At 40.1% G+C, this 20,621-nt stretch overlaps 1 protein-coding gene across 2 annotated transcripts in view; it reads left to right on the plus strand.

Moving 5' to 3' along the window:
* LOC136880879 (uncharacterized) overlaps window positions 1-20,621 on the plus strand; it is a gene marked incomplete in the record, with an annotated part of 321,955 nt that overhangs the window by 2,908 nt on the left and 298,426 nt on the right. For both annotated transcript variants that reach the window (XM_068229264.1, XM_068229265.1), the window contains 1 exon segment: window positions 9,567-9,613.

Here is a 20,621-nt window from a genome sequence, read left to right on the forward strand (position 1 = left end):
ATGACTCCAGAGATTTTTTCTCTGAAACGATGAAGTCGTTTAACAGCATTTGCTCTATTAATGAACTGAGCAAAATTCTGTTTGATTTTTTGCTGATGATGGAATGACCATCTGTAAGATTATCTAGTGTAACTAGCTTTATTTTATTACTGTCGGTATGAGGATCTCACTCGACATAGCTATGGGAGAAAGAAGAGGCCTTGCTGTTATTTAATGACATAGGAAAACAAGGGAGATATTAAACAATGCACGTATTCAAAAGGGGTAGGACTGGAAAGCAGAACAAAAGCATGTCAAAACCCTTTGCACTACAGCCATAATCGACTTGGCCTACCAAGTGGACACTACATAGCCAGAAGATCTGTATATTACGAAAGCACATTTGGTGGACATCTAACCATCCCTGGGTCCTTTAATTTGCCCAGGAATCAAATCACTACGTCCAGACTGTGAGATTAGCTGGAAAGGAAGCAACCATGGTCTGAATTAGGGGGCATCTGCCTGGTATGAAAATGGGAAAAACAGCACTGCGTGGATTGAATTTGTGTAGCCAAATCAGCCAAGACAACCAAGACAAAGTTCTGAGAATCGGTTTTAGGAAAGGTTATTCCACTGAAGCTCAACTTGTAGGATTCCAGCAAGATATAGTACTATAGACAGTTACAACACCAGACTCAGAGCCAACAGACGGGCAGCAACCAACTCAACAGTGGATAATAAATAACTACTTCCACTTACATAATACATTATTTCTACATCTACTGATATTTTCTGGCAAGGTTTCAGCCATTTTATTACCTACTGGTGCTAACGGCCACTTACAATTTTTCAACAGATGCTTCTGCTTCACTTGCTCACAAATTTCATCAGCGGCCTTGGAAAGATTGTATTCATGACAATCAAGTTTATGCTTGTGTTCACGCCCTCATGTCGTTGGCTTTATATTATTACCACTTTGAATTTCCACTAATATTTTATATGAACTGTTTTAATTAGAATTTCAATAGAAGTAGTTTTAGTCTCCGACAAGATTATAATTTAATCATAAGACAGTTTTCCATTAGCATCTTTATATTTTATCACTTTTCACATTTTTATGTTCCGAATTTTAATAACTGACTAAACTTTTAACTTCCACTTTTAATTTAATTGTATTTTTGATGATTGTGTTTAGGGTGAAGATGCCCTTAATTGAGGGCAAAACATGTCCCATGTAACTAAGAATCTAATTATGTAACCACTATAAGTGAAAATATAAGTATTGAATAGGTGGAACAAATTAAAACACCTTTATTATTGTTGAACTGTTAAATTTTCAATACGCACCTAAAATGAATTTATAACATGTAAGTGGTATGTTCTGAGCTGTCAGCGGAGAGATGGCGTGGAATGACATTAGTAGACGAATAAGTTTGAATTGCGTTTATAAAAGTAGGACAGATCACAATATGAAGATTAAGTTGGAATTCAAGAGGACAAACTGGGGCAAATATTCACTTATAGGAAGGGGAGTGAGGGATTGGAATAACTTACCAAGGGAGATGTTCAATAAATTTCCAATTTCTTTGAAATCATTTCGGAAAAGGCTAGGAAAGCAACAGATAGGGAATCTGCCACCTGGGCGACTGCCCTAAATGCAGATCAGGATGATTGATTGAATTAGTTACTAGTGGACCCATGCTGCTCCACAGCATTATTCATTATATACTGCCTTGAGTCTTCACTATCTAAGCCTAATTCTTGCATTTCCTGCTCATTTCTGGAAAATACTCGTGCCATCTTCTTAATTGTTCTTCTTCTGATAACAACATATTTCTTTGTTTATTTAATTTTTTTTTTTTTTTTGCTAGGGGCTTTACGTCACACTGACACAGATAGGTCTTATGGCAATGATCTTTGTTTATCCTTTACTCATTTACTCTTCCTATAACCTCCCCTTGACTATTTCCTTGTAATATTATAGAGTTGTTTCATATCACCCTTTTTTCCCAGCAATTTGTGCCTGCTGGTCAATCCATCTTCTTTTATCAATTCTCACACTCCTTTTAACTATTTTGTCCATTTCATAATATTTTCCTTGGTCATCTGACTTCTGCTGTCTTATACTGCTTGGATTTTATATAGCTTTTGCTGCTTTACATTTTTCAATTAATTCCCATGTTGGCGAGAGCTCCTATAACCAATTACTTTTTCACACATTTGTATATAAGTGTTCTTAACATTTTCCCAAGTTCTTTCCACATTCAAATCTTATGCAAGATTTCAAAGGACTTCAAATCAATTTTTCAACTCCTGTCTAAATTCTTTCCTCCTCTTTTCATTGTTTAACCTTCATATGTTGAACCTCTTTTTCTAGTTGTAAACTTCTTCGATGCAGCCTTTATTTGCAATGTAAACTCAGCTGCTACTACTAGATGATGTTCACTACCAACATCAGCTCCTTTTCTGTTCCTCACATCTGTCAATGATCTTCTAAACTTCTTACTAAAAGCTACATGGTCGATTTCATTTTCTATTTTGTGATCTGATGATACCCATTTAATATTATGACACCTTTTGTGAGGAAAGATGATCCCTTCAATCACCATTTCCTGTGTGGCACGCAAATATGCAAATCTCTCTCCATTATTATTCATTTCATCTAAGACACGTAACCCGCATCAGATAATTCTATTGGTGCATAACAAACTACTAATTTTACATTTTGAATTCACCTCGAAATCTAGCTGTCATCATTCTATCTGAGATGGGACTTCATCCAATTAAACTGTTCTAGGATGTCCTACTTAGCAATATACCCATTCCATTGTCCATTTGGCATCGTCCAGGGACTGTCCAGAATAATTCCCATTTTGCATCATTATCTCTCCAAAATCGCACCACCTCACTGCACTTAAGCCAAAAAAAACCAAGCCATAATTTGCATCTCTTTCTCAACCTGCTTAAGTTTACCTTCCTCTGTCAAAGTTCTAACATTCCAACAACCGATTCTCATTTTCTGTTTTGGGCTAAAGTTCATCATTGAGGTATTCATTGGGTTTCATTTCACTTCAGTTTCTTTTAATAAGTGGATTTAAGATGTGCAAATTATTAGCCCACAGCACCCGAGCTTGGAGGTTGGGCTGCTACCTGAGCCTCCAAACCTGCCGTTTTCTGTAGAGGTAGACTCACGTAGCAGTTGAAGATCCCTCTTCACCACAATGCATTGGTTTCCCCCTATTTCTGTAACCACACGGGAAGAGGGTTGCCTCATCAGGCTGACTTGCCCTTCCAAAGGTCTCCTTCTCTGCTGCATCTGCCATTGAAGAATTCATCAGTGCCCTGTTAGCTGTCACTTTTCAGGGTTCTTTGAAGGGCCTTCACAGCTGCCGTAGTGGTCCTGAGGTACACAGAGTCCCCGCAGTACGTCACCCCTACGTGTAATCCCCTACTTCATGTATTGCCCACTTCCCACAATGTGGACAAGGTGATTGACTTACGGGGGTCACAAAAAAATTTAACTTGGTCAAACAGAAAAGTAAACTTTACAAGAACTTCAAATATATCTATAGGCATAACATTATTAATTAATTTCACAGTTCTATACAAAATACCACTTGCAAAAAACGAGAGTGAACAGGCTCGTTTACTCATAGGAAATAACTAAACTTATCATACTCATACATGCGTCAGTAACAGAAGGCAGCACCTACACTGACTGCGAAGATTGTCAATCTATGACAACACTCTTTCGGCAACTTCAACAAATATTGGTATTCACGCCTATCTGTCCTAAACTAGTGGCTATAAAGCAGGCTGTTAAGATAATTTTGATTTCTATCCTGTTATGTGTTTGTAGTGGTTGGCATCATGACAGACCTCCCTTAAGTTTTGTTTAAAAAAAGGATGACGGTCATGAAGTGCACAAGGTGTGTGTTTTTTTTTTGTTCCATTGGAAGTTTCTTCTTCAGTAATGGTGTTAGGAAATATTCCTGTACAATAAATTATTTTCCTTATAGATTAAGCTCCAAATTTATTATTAGGGAACGCAGGCAGTATAGGGGGATTGAGACACCCTACTATGCTGTCGTTTACAACATAAGCAATTCTGCCAAAATACCAGTAAATAAATGGGTATTGATATTTGACTCGATAACAATGCACAATATGAAGGATGGGATCGCTCATCACATTGCTAAATACACTGACTGACAGAGCAAATGCAACACCAAGAATGAGTGGTCAGAACTTTATGCCAATTGCAGGGTAGACTGACGTCACTGAGGTATGCTCATGATGTGAAATGCGCCACTGTGCTGCGCACGTAGCGAACGATAAATGGGACACGGCGTTGGCGAATGGCCCACTTCGTACCGTGATTTCTCAGCCGACAGTCATTGTAGAACGTGTTGTCGTGTGCCACAGGACACGTGTATAGCTAAGAATGCCAGACCGCCGTCAACGGAGGCATTTCCAGCAGGCAGACGACTTTACGAGGGGTATGGTGATCGGGCTGAGAAGGGCAGGTTGGTCGCTTCGTCAAATCGCAGCTGATACCCATAGGGATGTGTCCACGGTGCAGCGCCTGTGGCGAAGATGGTTGGCGCAGGGACATGTGGCACGTGCGAGGGGTCCAGGCGCAGCCCGAGTGACGTCAGCACGCGAGGATCGGCGCATCCGCCGCCAAGCGGTGGCAGCCCCGCACGCCACGTCAACCGCCATTCTTCAGCATGTGCAAGACACCCTGGCTGTTCCAATATCGACCAGAACAATTTCCCGTCGATTGGTTGAAGGAGGCCTGCACTCCCGGCGTCCGCTCAGAAGACTACCATTGACTCCACAGCATAGACGTGCACGCCTGGCATGGTGCCGGGCTAGAGCGACTTGGATGAGGGAATGGCGGAACGTCGTGTTCTCCGATGAGTCACGCTTCTGTTCTGTCAGTGATAGTCACCGCAGACAAGTGTGGCGTCGGCGTGGAGAAACGTCAAACCCGGCAGTAACTGTGGAGCGCCCTACCGCTAGACAACGCGGCATCATGGTTTGGGGCGCTATTGCGTATGATTCCACGTCACCTCTAGTGCGTATTCAAGGCACGTTAAATGCCCACCGCTACGTGCAGCATGTGCTGTGGCTGGTGGCACTCCCGTACCTTCAGGGGCTGCCCAATGCTCTGTTTCAGCAGGATAATGCCCGCCCACACACTGCTCGCATCTCCCAACAGGCTCTACGAGGTGTACAGATGCTTCCGTGGCCAGCGTACTCTCCGGATCTCTCACCAATCGAACACGTGTGGGATCTCATTGGACGCCGTTTGCAAACTCTGCCCCAGCCTCGTACGGACGACCAACTGTGGCAAATGGTTGACAGAGAATGGAGAACCATCCCTCAGGACACCATCCGCACTCTTATTGACTCTGTACCTCGACGTGTTTCTGCGTTCATCGCCGCTCGCGGTGGTCCTACATCCTACTGAGTCGATGCCGTGCGCATTGTGTAACCTGCATATCGGTTTGTTATAAACACCAATTATTCGTCCGTGCCGTCTCTGTTTTTTCGCCAACTTTCATCCCTTTCGAACCACTCCTTCTTGGTGTTGCATTTGCTCTGTCAGTCAGTGTATAATATCTTTAGTCTGGTGGTTCTGTAGCTCTGCAAATCCTTATGAATCCGCGCCTGAAATAGAAGACAAAATTTTATGACTCCATGAATATGATGTAGACGCTGATAGTCTTTTCCTTCACAGAGGAATATTTCATCTGTCACTGCTGAATGATGGAAAAATAACGGATAACTGAAAGGACATTAGCAATCATTTCGAAAAATGTTCTTAAGGATATCTGGCTCATTGGCTAAATAGTTAGCATTCTGGCCTTTGGTCTAGAGGGTCCCGTGTTCAATTTTCATCTGAATCGGGGATTTTAACCTTAACTGGTTAATTCATCTGGCTAGGGGACTCTGTGTGTGCATGTATGTCATCTTCATACTTTGTTGAAATCATGATAGGTAGAGCCCCATTCTCACCGACATGCAGGTTGCCTATAGGCCGTCTAATAAGAAAGGACCGGCACCAGGCCTCTCCGGAGGCTGTACGCCATTATTATTGATTTGATCTCACAATTATTCAAGTTTTAAAAAATAATGGTGACCTTCCCGGGACAGCTTCTTGAGCTGAGAGGATCTTCATAGGCCCTAAAAGAATTACGGCCTGTTTCCCTACAAGTATAGGACAGCAGAGACTTTAATCGAGCCTTCTGCATGCGAGCCTACACAAGGAGGCTGGTAAGGAGAAGGTGGTAGAATATTTTAAATCAACAAGAGAAGTTAGGAAACAGGCATTCCTTTATGAGTCTACATTTCCCAATGGATGTAAAATGATCATGCAACCAGAGTTATTGCTCTGGAATATTGATACTGTCTAACATCATTAGCTCTGTTAATGAATTTGAGCTTAAATCTGTTTAATTTTCTGGTGTTGATGATGGAATGAACATCTGTAAGTTTATCTAATGTAACTAGCCTTTATGATATGATGATCTCACTTGATAGAGCTTCAGGAGAGGGAAGATTCCTTGCTATTGTTTAATGTTTCAGGAATATAAGGGAGATCATCAACAACGAAGGATGTAAAAGGAAAGCAGAACAAAAACAAATGAAACCCCGTTGCACTACAGTCGGTATAGTCCTTCTCCTATCAATTGGATGCTGCCCTGCCGGAAGATCTGTAGATAACAAGGTGACACGTGGTAGACCTCTAAACCAGTCCTGACATCCTTAATGTGGCCAGGAATCAAATCGGTACAAGTAGGCCACAAGGGCGGTTGGGAAGGAAGGATTTGTGGCCTAAATTAAGGATCATATACCTGGTCTGAAAATGGGAAAAGCAGAATATGGTGGGGTTCGAAGTGGAGTGGCGAAATTTCAAAAAATAAGCACAAGGTAAATTTCTGTGATTACCTTACCTTAACCTGCAATACATGCTGTACTTAGCAGTACTTTCAATACTTTCATAATATTCTGATATGTGAATATCATCCTAAGTAATGTCATTGTAAGCAGCCATGCTTGATTACTGCCCGTCAGGCCAGAGAGTTCATACTTCTAATGATCATGGAAGAAGACTATTCCCTGCTGCGTAGTCTTTGATACTCTAACCTTTCCCAGCAAGAGATGGTAGAGCATTACTAATAACTTACAAGCTGCTAAGTGACAAGATTCTATGTACAAGCAGACCCCATCATGACATAATTATGCCTTAGATATTATTTGGGAACACTTACCAGAGGATGAAGTAGCTACGCTAGAAAGAGTGAAGGCCATGAATCTTAAGAGTTCTCTGCCTGGGAAAAAAACTCTCATTCGAGACTAACCTGTGTGTTCACAAGACAACTGTTCTATATAGAAGAACTGCAATTAAACATACCGTTGCCTTCTCCTACAGAAGATTAAGCTTTATGTCCGGAACTGCAGAATAAAAAAATAACAATGAAATATGGGAAGATTTTTACCAAAGAGATGGCATGACGATGTCAGAATGGACAAATTCTGACTATGAACTGCGGCATACCATAAGGTACTTCTTATTACATATGTTCATAAAACCATTGAAAAAGGCAGGAAAAACAAGATGACTATGACAGGCATATGAAGATGAGTTAACTGACATATTTATGACAGCTGTAGAGCAGCACGGGTCCTCTAGTTTAAATTAAAATTTGTTTTAGATCATTTATTTTTTGCTTTGAAATTTTTGTTGCAGGTCATATTATCTAGGAAGTAGATGATCCTTCCAAAAAAATAAAAAAAATATGTCTATTCATTTCAGCCATCCTAAAATGTAAAGATTTTGACACTAATATCTGTTGTTCTTGAGGATATTTTTCATGTCATTAACACCCATCCCACAACCGCAGTGGTGTTAGGAGGGTCTTACCCCAACAGTACTTTTGTCCAGATGGTACATCGTAAGTATGTGTACCAAGTTTGGTTAAGAGCCTTGCTGAAACATGCAGACGCACATACATAATCTTGGACATCTTGGATATTTTATTTTCCACCACAGCTCATTCTCCCGTGCCGATTGTGGCTGTATTTTGACTTAAATCTCATCCGGTGAATCACTATTCATCACCAGGACCACAAAAAAAGTGTGGATTCAACACTAACATAGGTTGTTCTTTTATTATTTGTACATGTCGCTCCCTCCCCTCTGCATCCCATGGGGTGATTGGTGTGTCCCACCCCACCACAGTATTTTTATCCGGATAGTATTAAATCATATGTGTACGAAGTTTGGTTGAAAGTGCAGGTTTGCCTATAGTCGCCTCTCATTTTTTAAACTTTATGTAAACATATTACCCCTTAAATATGATCAACCCGCTAAGTACATAATATATTATCGGGCGAGTTGGCCGTGCGCGTAGAGGCGCGCGGCTGTGAGCTTGCATCCGGGAGATAGTAGGTTCGAATCTCACTATCGGCAGCCCTGAAAATGTTTTTCCGTGGCTTCCCATTTTCACACCAGGTAAATGCTGGATGCTGGGGCTGTACCTTAATTAAGGCCACGGCCGCTTCCTTCCAACTCCTAGCCCTTTCCTATCCCATCGTTGCCATAAGACCTATCTGTGTCGGTGCGACGTAAAGCCCATAGCAAAAGAAAAACAAAAACTACATAATATATTGCAAACTAAGGGAACGCCTTCGCCAGCAATTATTGGAGTGGTCACTTAGTGATTAGATTCTAGGATTACTGAAGGTTAACTGAACTCAAGAGACCTATCATTGCCTGATGATTCACCCGTAGGTAATTAAGGAGAGATTTAGAAAGAATGAAGCTAATCACTCCAGTAGAAAAGACAGGCAAAGTGGACGAATCTTTTAGTAAATATTTTGATATATACTTCTTTATTAATGAAAAAATATAAGCTATGTTAGTTGATATTACTTTATCTGAAAATGAAAATGAAAACCTACAACCTGTTTTCCAGTCAATGACTGGGTCAGGGATGGAATGAATGAAGCAGATTTAGGCTATTAGTACGATGGGGTCACCACTCCCAAAGTGAATTATTAATGACTGATAGATGCTATGAAATGAGAATGGAGAGTGTTGCTGCAATGAAAGATGACAGGGAAAACCGGAGTACCCGGAGAAAAACCTGTCCCGCCTCCGCTTTGTCCAGCACAAATCTCACATGGTATGACCAGGATTTGAACCACGGTATCCAGCGGTGAGAGGCCGACGCGCTGCCGTCTGAGCCACGGAGGCTCTATTTCTTTATCTATCTATTGTTATTTTTCATATGTGGTAGCCCAACGGGTTAATACTTCAGAGCTTCCCCTTGGTCACCTCTTGGTCTCTTCCGACCCTGAGGGTGTTACGTTTGCAACACATACCATATTTTTGTTTTCACGGCCCTCATTGTCCTTTTGGCTCCCTCCCGATACTTCCATTATTCAAAAGATCCCAACACTTGCTTATTCTCCACTAATTACTCAATAATGACCCTCATTGAGAACTTTTCCTGATGACTACTGCAATGTGTCATAAGGCCTCACTAACAAATGCATCTTCCTCCTTGTTTCAGATTTTAGAGAGGGGAAGAAAAAAAAAGTAATAGCAGTGAACTTCAAAGTAAGTACCACAACAACCTGTCCATTTCTATTTGCAATTTAATGAGTGACATAATCCATTGACAGTACTAGAAGGACTTACGAGTTGCTCCATATACATTGAAATACCACTGTTTTGGCTGCACAGTAAAATAGTTGCTTACATAATTTGTGGTAAATTTATTACTTTAATACTCATTTACCGTTTTTAAAATATCAAAACCATATCTGTTCAAAAGGCCAAAGATTAGTAAGCAAGGCGGTGTGCTTGGACTGTGTTGGCGGATTCCAGTAGCGTACAAGTTTAGGATCTTGCCTAGATGTGGCCGACATCCTCTTTTTTCTTAATTCCCCTCTCAAAATCAAGCCACTGTGATATCTGAGAGACATTTCTTATCCCCTAAAAACTCAAGGCTTGTTTCTGTGCAACTACAGGACAGTAGAGATTGCATTTGGTGAGCCCTCTGCGTTTTAGTGTAAAATGGAGGCTGGTAAGGCATTACAGTTGGAGAAGGTGGTATATGATTTTATATCAAGAAATGAGATTAGGAAGGGGGCATTTATTCAGAGAAGAACTACATTTCCCAATGGAGACTGTCCAGGTGGTACTTCTGGTGGTAGAGCTTTAAACAATTCGTATCATAAAATTAAACATATACAGTAATGCGTAAGAGGAGACGGGGGTTCTTTGGACATATCATGAGGATGCAGGATTCGAGACTTGTGAAACAACTAGTACAACACAATATCGTCTCAAAAAATACCACAACAGGATGTAAATGGTTCAGAGAAGTAAGAGAGGATCTGAAGGAAATAGGCCTTACAACAGAAGACACCACAAATAAGATAAAATCGAATACAAAACTCAAGAATATAAACCTCCGCTTTAACCTTACACGAAACAAACCAACAACACGCATATTTTTGACTGAGGGAAGGGCTCAAGGATCGGAGCGTTTGAAGAAGTACTGGGAGGATCGCAAAGCCCTAACAGTCCCTTCATAGACACCTGAACGACGGACTGACTAAAGTGATCCTGTGTGGTCATAAAAGAATAATAATAATAATAAGAAGAAGAATGGGTTTCTTTTTTGATAGCTTCGTATATAAGGTATTCATTCAAAATATTAATGGATCAAGTTTTATCTTTAGATATACTTGTGAATATAATTGAAATCTCTGAACATAAGACTCATTCAAATATGTATTTGATCTACAAGCTGTATTATTTTTCTGTTTTCTCCAATTGTTTCTGATGATTGTTAATATATAGGAATGTTTACAATAAAATTTGTTCCTCATTTCACATGTCCTTGCTCATGCAAATCACGCCCAGGTCATCATTAAATACCGAAAGTTGGCGTGCCTGGTGGTGGTGGTGGTGGTGGTGGTGGTGGTGGTAGTAGTAGTAGTAGTAGTAGTAGAAGTAGTATCATCTTCTCCTTTAACAGATAGTCGGTAATCATTATCATCATCATCCATTCAATGCCGCCAGTCTGTTAGTGCATCCATTTACATGCAGAGTTTCTCCTCTAATTTTCTCTTCTTGCTTTACCCAGCTGCACTTCCTGGCTCTGTCACTTTCCTCCTACAGTGACCTAACAAATGTTAGAGTTGATTCCTCTATACTGTGACTATGGAATTCAAGACTGATTTTCCTTATGTCTGGAGCTGAACACACACAAACATTACCTGTATTCACATTACACTAGACGTCTAAATCTTGGCTCATATAATTATTTGAATTGTGACATGATTGAGTGCCACAATACAGGTTGGCAGAATCAAGGAACTTGAATTTCTTCATAAGTGCGAACACTGATGGGTGTAATTGTTTCCAAGTATGAGACGTTTCATTATACGAAGGCCATCTGGTAAGTGGTAACCGTTTGCGCAATAAAGACACAGGAGTAAATAATACCAAATATACACATTTTTAATGGAAAGAGCATACTTTACACTACTGCTCCACATAATCTCCAAGCAAATTTAGGCATTTGTCAAAACGTGGGACGAGTTTTTGTTTTCCACCGTCATAGTCCTATGACGCCAGCGTATTGAGATACGTAGTCACGGCTCGTTTAAGTTCTTCATCGCTGTGAAATCTTTTTCCCGCCAGAAAGTCTTTAAGCTTCGTAAAGAGATAAAAATCCGAAGGGGCCGATTCTGGGATATACGGGGGATGGTCGAAGGTTTCCCACTTAATTGCTGCAAAAGTTGTTGTGTTATCGCAGCTGCATGAGGCCTGGCATTATGAAGGAGAATGACACCTGTAGACAATAGACCTTGTCGCCGATTTTGTATTGCCTGCCGTAATTTCTTTAATGTTTCACAATACGCATTAGCATTAATTGTGTCTCGACGGGCCAAAAAATCAATGAGCAGTACACCTCGGCGATCCCAGAAAATGGTTGCCATGAGTTTCCTGGTGGACAGAACTGTCTTGTTTTTTGGTTTGGTTGGTGAATGAGCATGATCCACTCCATTGACTGTCCTTTACTCTCAGGTGATGCATAACAAACCCATGTTTCGTCCCCAGTAATGATGCGAGTTAGAAAAGTGTCTCCTTCATCGGAATAACATCCCAGAAACGTCTGTGCTGCAGCCATACGCTTGGTTTTGTGCTCCTCTGTAAGCATGCGAGCGACCCACCTTGCACAGACTATAGAATAATTCAGATGGTCTTAGACAATTTCATGAACAATTGTTCGAGACACATTAGGAAAATGTTCACAGAGTTCATCAATTGTGACGCGCCGATCGTTCCACATGCATTTGTCTACTGCGGTCAGCAGTTGGTCTGTACTGACAGATGGTCTCCCTGAATGCTCCTCGTCGTGTGTATTCCCCATCTCCAGGTTAAAGTTGCGACACCAGCGCCGAAACAAACGATTCGTCCATCACATTGTCTCCATACACCTTTGTTAATTGGCGATGAATATCACAAGGTCGAACGTTTTGTGCATTAAGAAATTTAATCATGGCCCTCACTTCACAACTGGTGGGGTTCTCAATTTCTTTAAACATTTTAAATGGATACAGACACAACACAGGCAAAGCTAGTGTCACGCACACAGAGCAGGCAGACAAGCCCCTGCCCCGGTCTGACCTTGCCCAGTGGCTACCCAAGTCGTCAGTGCTTAATGCGGTGCTAACGGGTACTACTTTCCGGATGGCCCTCGTAGTACGAGTTAGGTACAGTAATGAAGAACTTAGGGATGGTCTGAGGGACTATCATATTTCTAGTACCAGTGCTGTAATGAAATTGGGCAAAGATCTTCAGTGTTTAGCCTTACGCTACTCTTGGTATATTATGATCATGCCTCCAGAGATTTCTCTGAAGCGATGATGTAGTTTAACAGCATTTGCTCTATTAATGAATTGAGCTCAAGTCCGTTTGATTTTCTGGTGATGATGATGGAATGACCATCTGTAAGATTAACTAGTGTAACTAGCTTTATTTTATTACTGTCAGTGTGAGGATCTCACTCTACGTAGCTACGGGAGAAAGGAGGGGACTTGCTATTATTTAATGCCACAGAAAAAGAAGGGAGATATTCAACAATGCACGTATTGAAAAGGGCTAGGACTGGAAAGCAGAACAAAAACAGGTCAAAACCCTTTGCACTATAGCCATAATTGACTTGGCCTACCAAGTGGACACTACATAGCCAGAAGATCTGTATATTACAAAAGCATATTTGGTGGACCTGTAACCATCCCTGAGTCCTTTAATTTGCCCAGGAATCAAATCACAGCCTCCAGACTGTGAGATTAGCTGGAAAGGAAGCAACCATGGTCTGAATTAGGGGGCAACTGCGTGGTATGAAAATGGGAAAACCAGCATGGCATGGATTGAATTGGTGTAGCCAAATTTCAGGAAATTAGCCCAAGACAAATTTCTGAGAATACTTTTTAGGAAGACAATCCAGAATTATTTACTAGTTGACCCATGCTGCTCCACAACATTATTCATTGTACACTGCCTGTTGGGAGGTCTAAATTCATTCTTGAGTCTTCACTATCTAAGCCTACATTTATTTCTTACATTTACTGCTGATTTCCATCATCTTAGTTTAAAATTTCTGGAAAATTCTCATGCCATCTTCCTAATTGTTCTTCTTCTGATAACAACATATTTCTTTGTTTATCCTTCACTCGTTTACTCTTCCTATAACCTCCCCTTGACTACTTCCTTGTAATATTGTAGAGTTGTTTCATGTCACCCTTTCTCCCAGCTTCCTCTGCAATTTGTGCCTGCTGGTCAATCCATCTTTTTTTTATCAATTCTCACACTCCTTTTGACCATTTTGTCGATTTCATATTATTTCCCTTGGTCATCTGACTTCTGCTGTCTTGTTCTGCTTGGATTTAATATAGCTTTTGCTGCTTTACATTTTTCAGTTAATTCTCCTGTTTCCACAGACATCCAGCCTTTCTGTTGAGAGCTCTATAACCAATTACTTTTTCACACATTTGTATGTAAGTGTTCTTAACATTTTCCCAAGTTCTTTTCACATTCAAATCTTCTGCAAGATTTCAAAGGACTTCAAATCAATTTTTCAACTCCTGTCTAAATTCTTTACTCCTCTTTTCATTGTTTAACCTTCGTATGTCGAACCTCTCTTTTCTAGTTGTAAACTTCTTTGTTGCAGCCTTTATTTGCAATTTAAACTCAGCTACTACTAGATGATGTTCACTACCAACATCAGCTCCTTTTCTGTTCCTCACATCTGTCAATGATCTTCTAAACTTCTTACTAAAAGCTACAGGGTCGATCTCATTTTCTATTTTGTGATCTGATGATACCCATTTAATATTATGATACGTTTTGTGAGGAGAGATGATCCCTCCAATCACCATTTCCTGTGTGGCACGCAAATATGCAAATCTCTCTCCATTATCATTCATTTCATCTAAACTATGTTTCCCGCATCAGATACTTCTGTTGGTGCATAACGAACTACTAATTTTGCATTTTGAATTCACCTCGAAATCTAGCTGTCATCATTCTATCTGAGATGGGACTTCATCCAATTAAACTGTTCTAGGATGTCCTACTTAGCAATATACCCATTCCAAGTTTCCATTTGGCATCGTCCAGGGACTGTCCAGACTAATTCCCATTTTGCATTATTATCTCTCCAAAATCAAACCACCTCACTTCACTTAAGCCATAAATTTCCAAGCCATAATTTGCTTCTCTTTCTCAACCTGCTTAAGTTTACCTTCCTCTGCAAAGTTCCAACATTCCAACAACCAATTCTCATTTTCTGTTTTGGGCTAAAGTTCATCATCGAGGTATTCATTGGGTTTCATTTCACTTCAGTTTCTTTTAATAAGTGGATTTAAGATGTGCAAATTATTAGCCCACAGCACCCGAGCTTGGAGGTTGGGCTGCTACCTGAGCCTCCAAACATGCCGTTTTCTGTAGAGGTAGTCTCACGTAGCCATTGAAGACCCCTTTTCACCACAATGCATTGGTTTCCCCCTATTTCTGTAACCCCACGGGAAGAGGGTTGCCTTATCAGGCAGACTTGCCCTTCCACATCTGCCATTGAAGAATTCATCAGTGCTCTGTTAGCTGTCACTTTTCAGGGTTTTTTCAAGGGCCTTCACAGCTGCCGCAGTGGTCCTGAAGTACACAGAATCCCTACTGTATGTCACCCCTACGGGTAATCCCCTACTTCATTCGTTTGCCCACTTCCCACAATGTGGACAAGGTGATTGACTTATGGGAGTCACAAAAAAATTTAACTTTGCATGAACAGAAGAGAAAAGTAAACTTTACAAGAACTTCAAATGAATCTATAAGCATAACATTATTAATTAAATTCACAGATCTATACAAAATACCACTTGCAAAAGACGAGAGTGAACAGGCACGTTTACTCATAGGAAATAACTAAGCTGATCATACTCATACATGCGTCAATAACAAAGGGAGCACCTACACTGACTGCGAAGATTGTGAATTTATGACAACACTCTTACGGCAACTTCAACAAATATTGGTATTCACGCTTATCTGTGCTAAACTAGTGGCTATAAAGCAGGCTGTTAAGATAATTTTGATTTCTATTCTGTTATGTGTTTGTAGTGGTTGGTATCATGACAGCCCTCCCTTAAGTTTTGTTTAAAAAAAGGATGACAGTCGTGAAGTGCACAAGGTGTGTGTTTTTTTAATATTCTATTATAAGTTTTTTTCTTCAGTAATGGTGTTAGGAAATATTCCTGTACAATAAATTATTTTCCTTATAGATTAAGCTCCAAATTTATTATTACGGAACACAGGCAATATAGGAGGATCGAGACACCCTACTGTGCTGTCGTTTACAGACCAAAACAATTCTGCCAAAACACCTGTAAATGAATGGGTATTGATATTTGACTCGATAACAATGCACAATATGAAGGATGGGATCGCTCATCACATTGCTAAATATAATATCATTAATTCTGGTGGTTCTGTAGCTCTGCAAATCATTATCAATCCGCACCCGAAACAGAAGACAAAATTTTATGACTCCATGAATATGATATAGACTCTGATAGTCTTTTCCTTCACAGAGGAATATTTCATCTGTCACTGCTGAATGATGGAAAAATAATGGATAACTGAAAGGACATTACCAATCATTTCGAAAAAAGTTCATCTTAAGGATATCTGGCTCATCGGCTAAATAGTATGCATTCTGACCTTTGGTCTAGAGGGTCCCATGTTCAATTTTCATCTGAATCGGGGATTTTAACCTTAACTGGTTAATTCATCTGGCTAGGGGACTCTGTGTGTGCATGTGTGTCATCTTCATACTTTGTTGAAATCATGTTAGGTAGAGCCCCGTTCTCACCAACATACAGGTTGCCTATAGGCCGTCTAATAGGAAAGGACCGGCTCCAGGCCTCTCCGGAGGCTGTACGCCATTATTATTGAATTGATCTGAGAATTATTCAAGTTTTAAAAAATAATGATATTCTTCCTGGGACAACTTCTTGAGCTGAGAGGATTTTCATAGGCCTTAAAAACTTACGGCCTGTTTCCCTACTACTATTGGACAGCAGAGATTATTTTAATCGAGCCTTCTGCATGCGAGGCTACACAAGGAGGCTGGTAAGGAGAAGGTGGTAGAATATTTTAAATCAACAAAAGAAGTTAGGAAGCAGGCATTCCTTCATGAGTCTACATTTCCTAATCGATGTAAAATGATCATGCAACCAGAGTTATTGCTCTGGAATAGTGATACTGTTTAACATCATTAGCTCTGTTAATGAATTCGAGCTTAAATGTTTAATTTTCTGGTGTTGATGATGGAATGAACATCTGTAAGATTATCTAATGTAACTAGCCTTTACGATATGATGATCTCACTTGACAGAGCTTCAGGAGAGGGAAGATTCCTTGCTGTTATTTAAAGCTTCAGGAATACAACGGAGATCATCAACAATGAAGGATGTAAAAGGAAAGCAGAACAAAAACAAATGAAACCCCGTTGCACTACTGTCGGTGTATATTCCTTCGCCTATCAATTGGACGCTGCCCTGCCGGAAGACCTGTAGATAACAAGGTGACAAGTGGTGGACCCCTAAACCAGTCCTGACATCCTTAATGTGGCCAGGAATCTAATCGGTACAAGTAGGCCACAAGGGCGGTTGGGAAGGAAGCAGTTGTGGCCTAAATTAAGGATCATATACCTGGTCTGAAAATGGGAAAAGCAGAATATGGTGGGGTTCGAAGTGGAGTGGCAAAATTTCAGAAAATAAGCACAAGGTAAATTTCTGTGATTACTTTTTAATTGCTGTAATCGTAACTAGTGGACCCATGCTACTCTGCAGTATTTATTATACATCAGTCAGGTATTGTGTCGATATGAAATTGTTCAGTGCGTTGCCCGGGTACATTTCTTGTATGTTCACTTTTATCATTAAAACTGAAGCTTAATTTTTGTAGATTTTTAATATGGTGTTGATTGGTATTTTACAAACAATTTTTTAGTTCTTTAGTGTTATTGCTGAGTATCTATATATTAAGAATTTACTAAAAACAGCTTTGGCAAATCTGTCTCTCCATTCCACTGTATTGATTGGCTTCATTTTGTTGTATTCTCCCCGGAATTACCTGCCGCTGGAACTTGAGACATTGTTAGGTCTCGAAGTTCAGCCAATTTTATGTAATCATAAAATAAAATAATTTAATGATCACTCCAGTAACTGCAGGTGAAGGCTTACCTTAACCTGCGATACATGCTGTACTTAGCAGTACTTTCAGTACTTTCATAATATTCTGATATGTGAATATCATCTTAAGTACTGTCATTGTAAGCAGCCATGTTTGATTACTGCCTGCCAGGCCAGAGAGTTCATACTTCTAATGATCATAGAGGTAGACTCTTCCCTGCTACATACTCTTTGATTTTCTAACCTTTCCCAGCAAGAGATGGTAGAGCATTACTAATAAGTCTCAAGCTGCTAAGTGAAAAGGTACTACGTACAAACAGACCCCATCATGACATAATTATGCCTTAGACATTATTTGGGAACACTTACCAGAGGATGAATTGGCTACACTAGGAAGAGTGAAGGCCATGAATCTTAAGCGTTCTCTGCCTAGGAAAAATATCTCCTTCGAGACTAACCTGTGAGCTCTTAAGACAACTGTTCTATATAGAAGAAGTGCAATTAAAAGTACCGTTGCCTTCTACTACAGAATACCAAGCTTGACATCCAGAACAGCAGAATAAAAAAAAAATCATGAAAATTGATGGATTTTTACCAAAGAGGTGGTATGATGACTTCAGAATGGATGAATTCTGACTACAAACTGCGGCATACCATAACGCACTTCTTATTACATATGAGCATAAAACCATTGAAAAAGGCAGGAAAAACAAGATGACTATGACAGGCATATGAAGACGAGTTAGCTGACATGTTTATAATGACAGCTATAGAGCAGCACGGGTTCTCTAGTTTAAATTAAAAATTGTTTTAGATCATTTTGTTTTGCATGGACATTTTTGTTGCAGCCCATATTATCTAGGAAGTAGATGATCCTTCCAAACAATAATAAAATTATGTCACTATTCATTTCAGCCATCCCAAAAGTAAAGATTTTGACACTAATACCTGTTGTTCTCGAGGATACTTTTCATGTCACTAACACCCATCCCACAACTGCAGTGGTGCTAGGAGTGTCTTACCCCAACGGTACTTTTGCCCAGATGGTACATCGTAAGTATGTGTACCAAGTTTGGTTAAGAGCCATGCTGAAACATGCAGACGCACATACATAATCTTGGACATCTTGGATATTTTATTTTCCACCACAGCTCATTCTCCCGTGCCGATTGTGGCTGCATTTTGACTTAAATCTCATCCGGTGAATCACTATTCATCTCCGAGACCACAAAAAGTGTGGATTCAACACTAACATAGGTTGTTCTTTTATTATTTGTACATGTCGCTCCCTCCCCTCTGCATCCCATGGGGTGATTGGTGTGTCCCACCCCACCACAGTATTTCTATCCAGATAATATTAAGTCATATGTGTACCAAGTTTGGTTGAAAGTGCATTTTTGCCTACAGTCACATCTCGTTTTTAAAATTTAAGTAAACATATTACCCCTTAAATACGATCAACCCGCTAAGTACATAATGTATTGCAAGTTAAGGGAAAGCCTTCACCAGCAATTAAAAATTGGAGTGGTCATTTAGTGATTAGATTTTAGGATTACTGAAGTTTAACTGACCTCAAGAGAGCTATCATTGCCTGATGATTCACCCCATGGTAATTAAGGAGCGATTTAGGAAAGAATGAAGCTAATCACTCCAGTAGAAAAGCCGGGCAAACTGGACAAATCTTTTAGTAAATGTTTGATATATACTTCATAATTAACGAAAAAATATAAGCTATTTTAAGTGATATTACTTTATCTATCTATTGTAACTTTTTATAAGTGGTGGCCAAATGTGATAATACTTCATAGCATCCCCTTGGTCACCTCTTTTTCTCTTCCAAGCCTGAGGGTGTTATGTTTGCAACACCTACCATATTTTTGTTTTCACGGCCATCATTGTCCTCTTGGCTCCCTCCCAATACTTTCATTATTCAAAGGAACTGAACACTAGCTTATTCTCCACTAATTACTCAGTAATGACCCTCACTGAGAATTTGTCCTCATGTCCTCCTAAAATGGCAGGGAAGGATTTAGTTAAGTGGAAATGTATTAAGCAGTCTGGCCTATGCTGACTACTTGGTCTTAATGGCAGATTGTGCCGAAAGCCTGCAGTCTAATATCTTGGAACTTGAAAATGGGTGCAATGAGTATGGTTTGAAAATTAGCCTCTCACAAGACTAAATTGATGTCAGTAGGTAAGAAATTCAACAGAATTGAATGTCAGAATTGGTGATACAAAGCTACAACAGGTCGATAATTTCAAGTTTTTAGGCTGTGTGTTCTCCCACGATGCTAGTATAGTAAGTGAGATTGAATCAAGGTGTCGTAAAGCTAATGCAGTGAGCTCGCAGTTGCGATCAAGAGTATTCTGTAAGAAGGAAGTCAGCTTCCAGACGAAACTATCTTTACATCGGTATGTTTTCAGACCAACTTTGCTTTACTGGAGCGAAAGTTGGGTGGACTCAGGATATCTTATTCATAAGTTAGAAGTAACAGGTATGAAAGTAGCAAGAATGATTGCTGGTATAAACAGGTGGGAACAAGGCCAGGAGAGTACTCAGAATGAGGAGATAAAGGCTAATTTAGGAATGAACTCAATGGATGAAGCTGTACGCATAAACCGGCTTCGGTGGTGGGGTCATGTGAGGCAAATGGAGGAGGATAGTTTGCCTAGGAGAATAATGGACTCTGCTATGGAGGGTAAGAGAAGTAGAGGTAGACCAAGACGACGATGGTTAGACTCGGTTTCTAATGATTTAAAGATAAGAGGTATAGAACTAAATGAGGCCACAACACTAGTTGCAAATCGAGGATAGTGGCAACGTTTAGTAAATACACAGAGGCTTGCAGACTGAA

Source organism: Anabrus simplex, chromosome 9, assembly GCF_040414725.1.
Source record: "Anabrus simplex isolate iqAnaSimp1 chromosome 9, ASM4041472v1, whole genome shotgun sequence".
Lineage (NCBI taxonomy): Eukaryota > Metazoa > Arthropoda > Insecta > Orthoptera > Tettigoniidae > Anabrus > Anabrus simplex.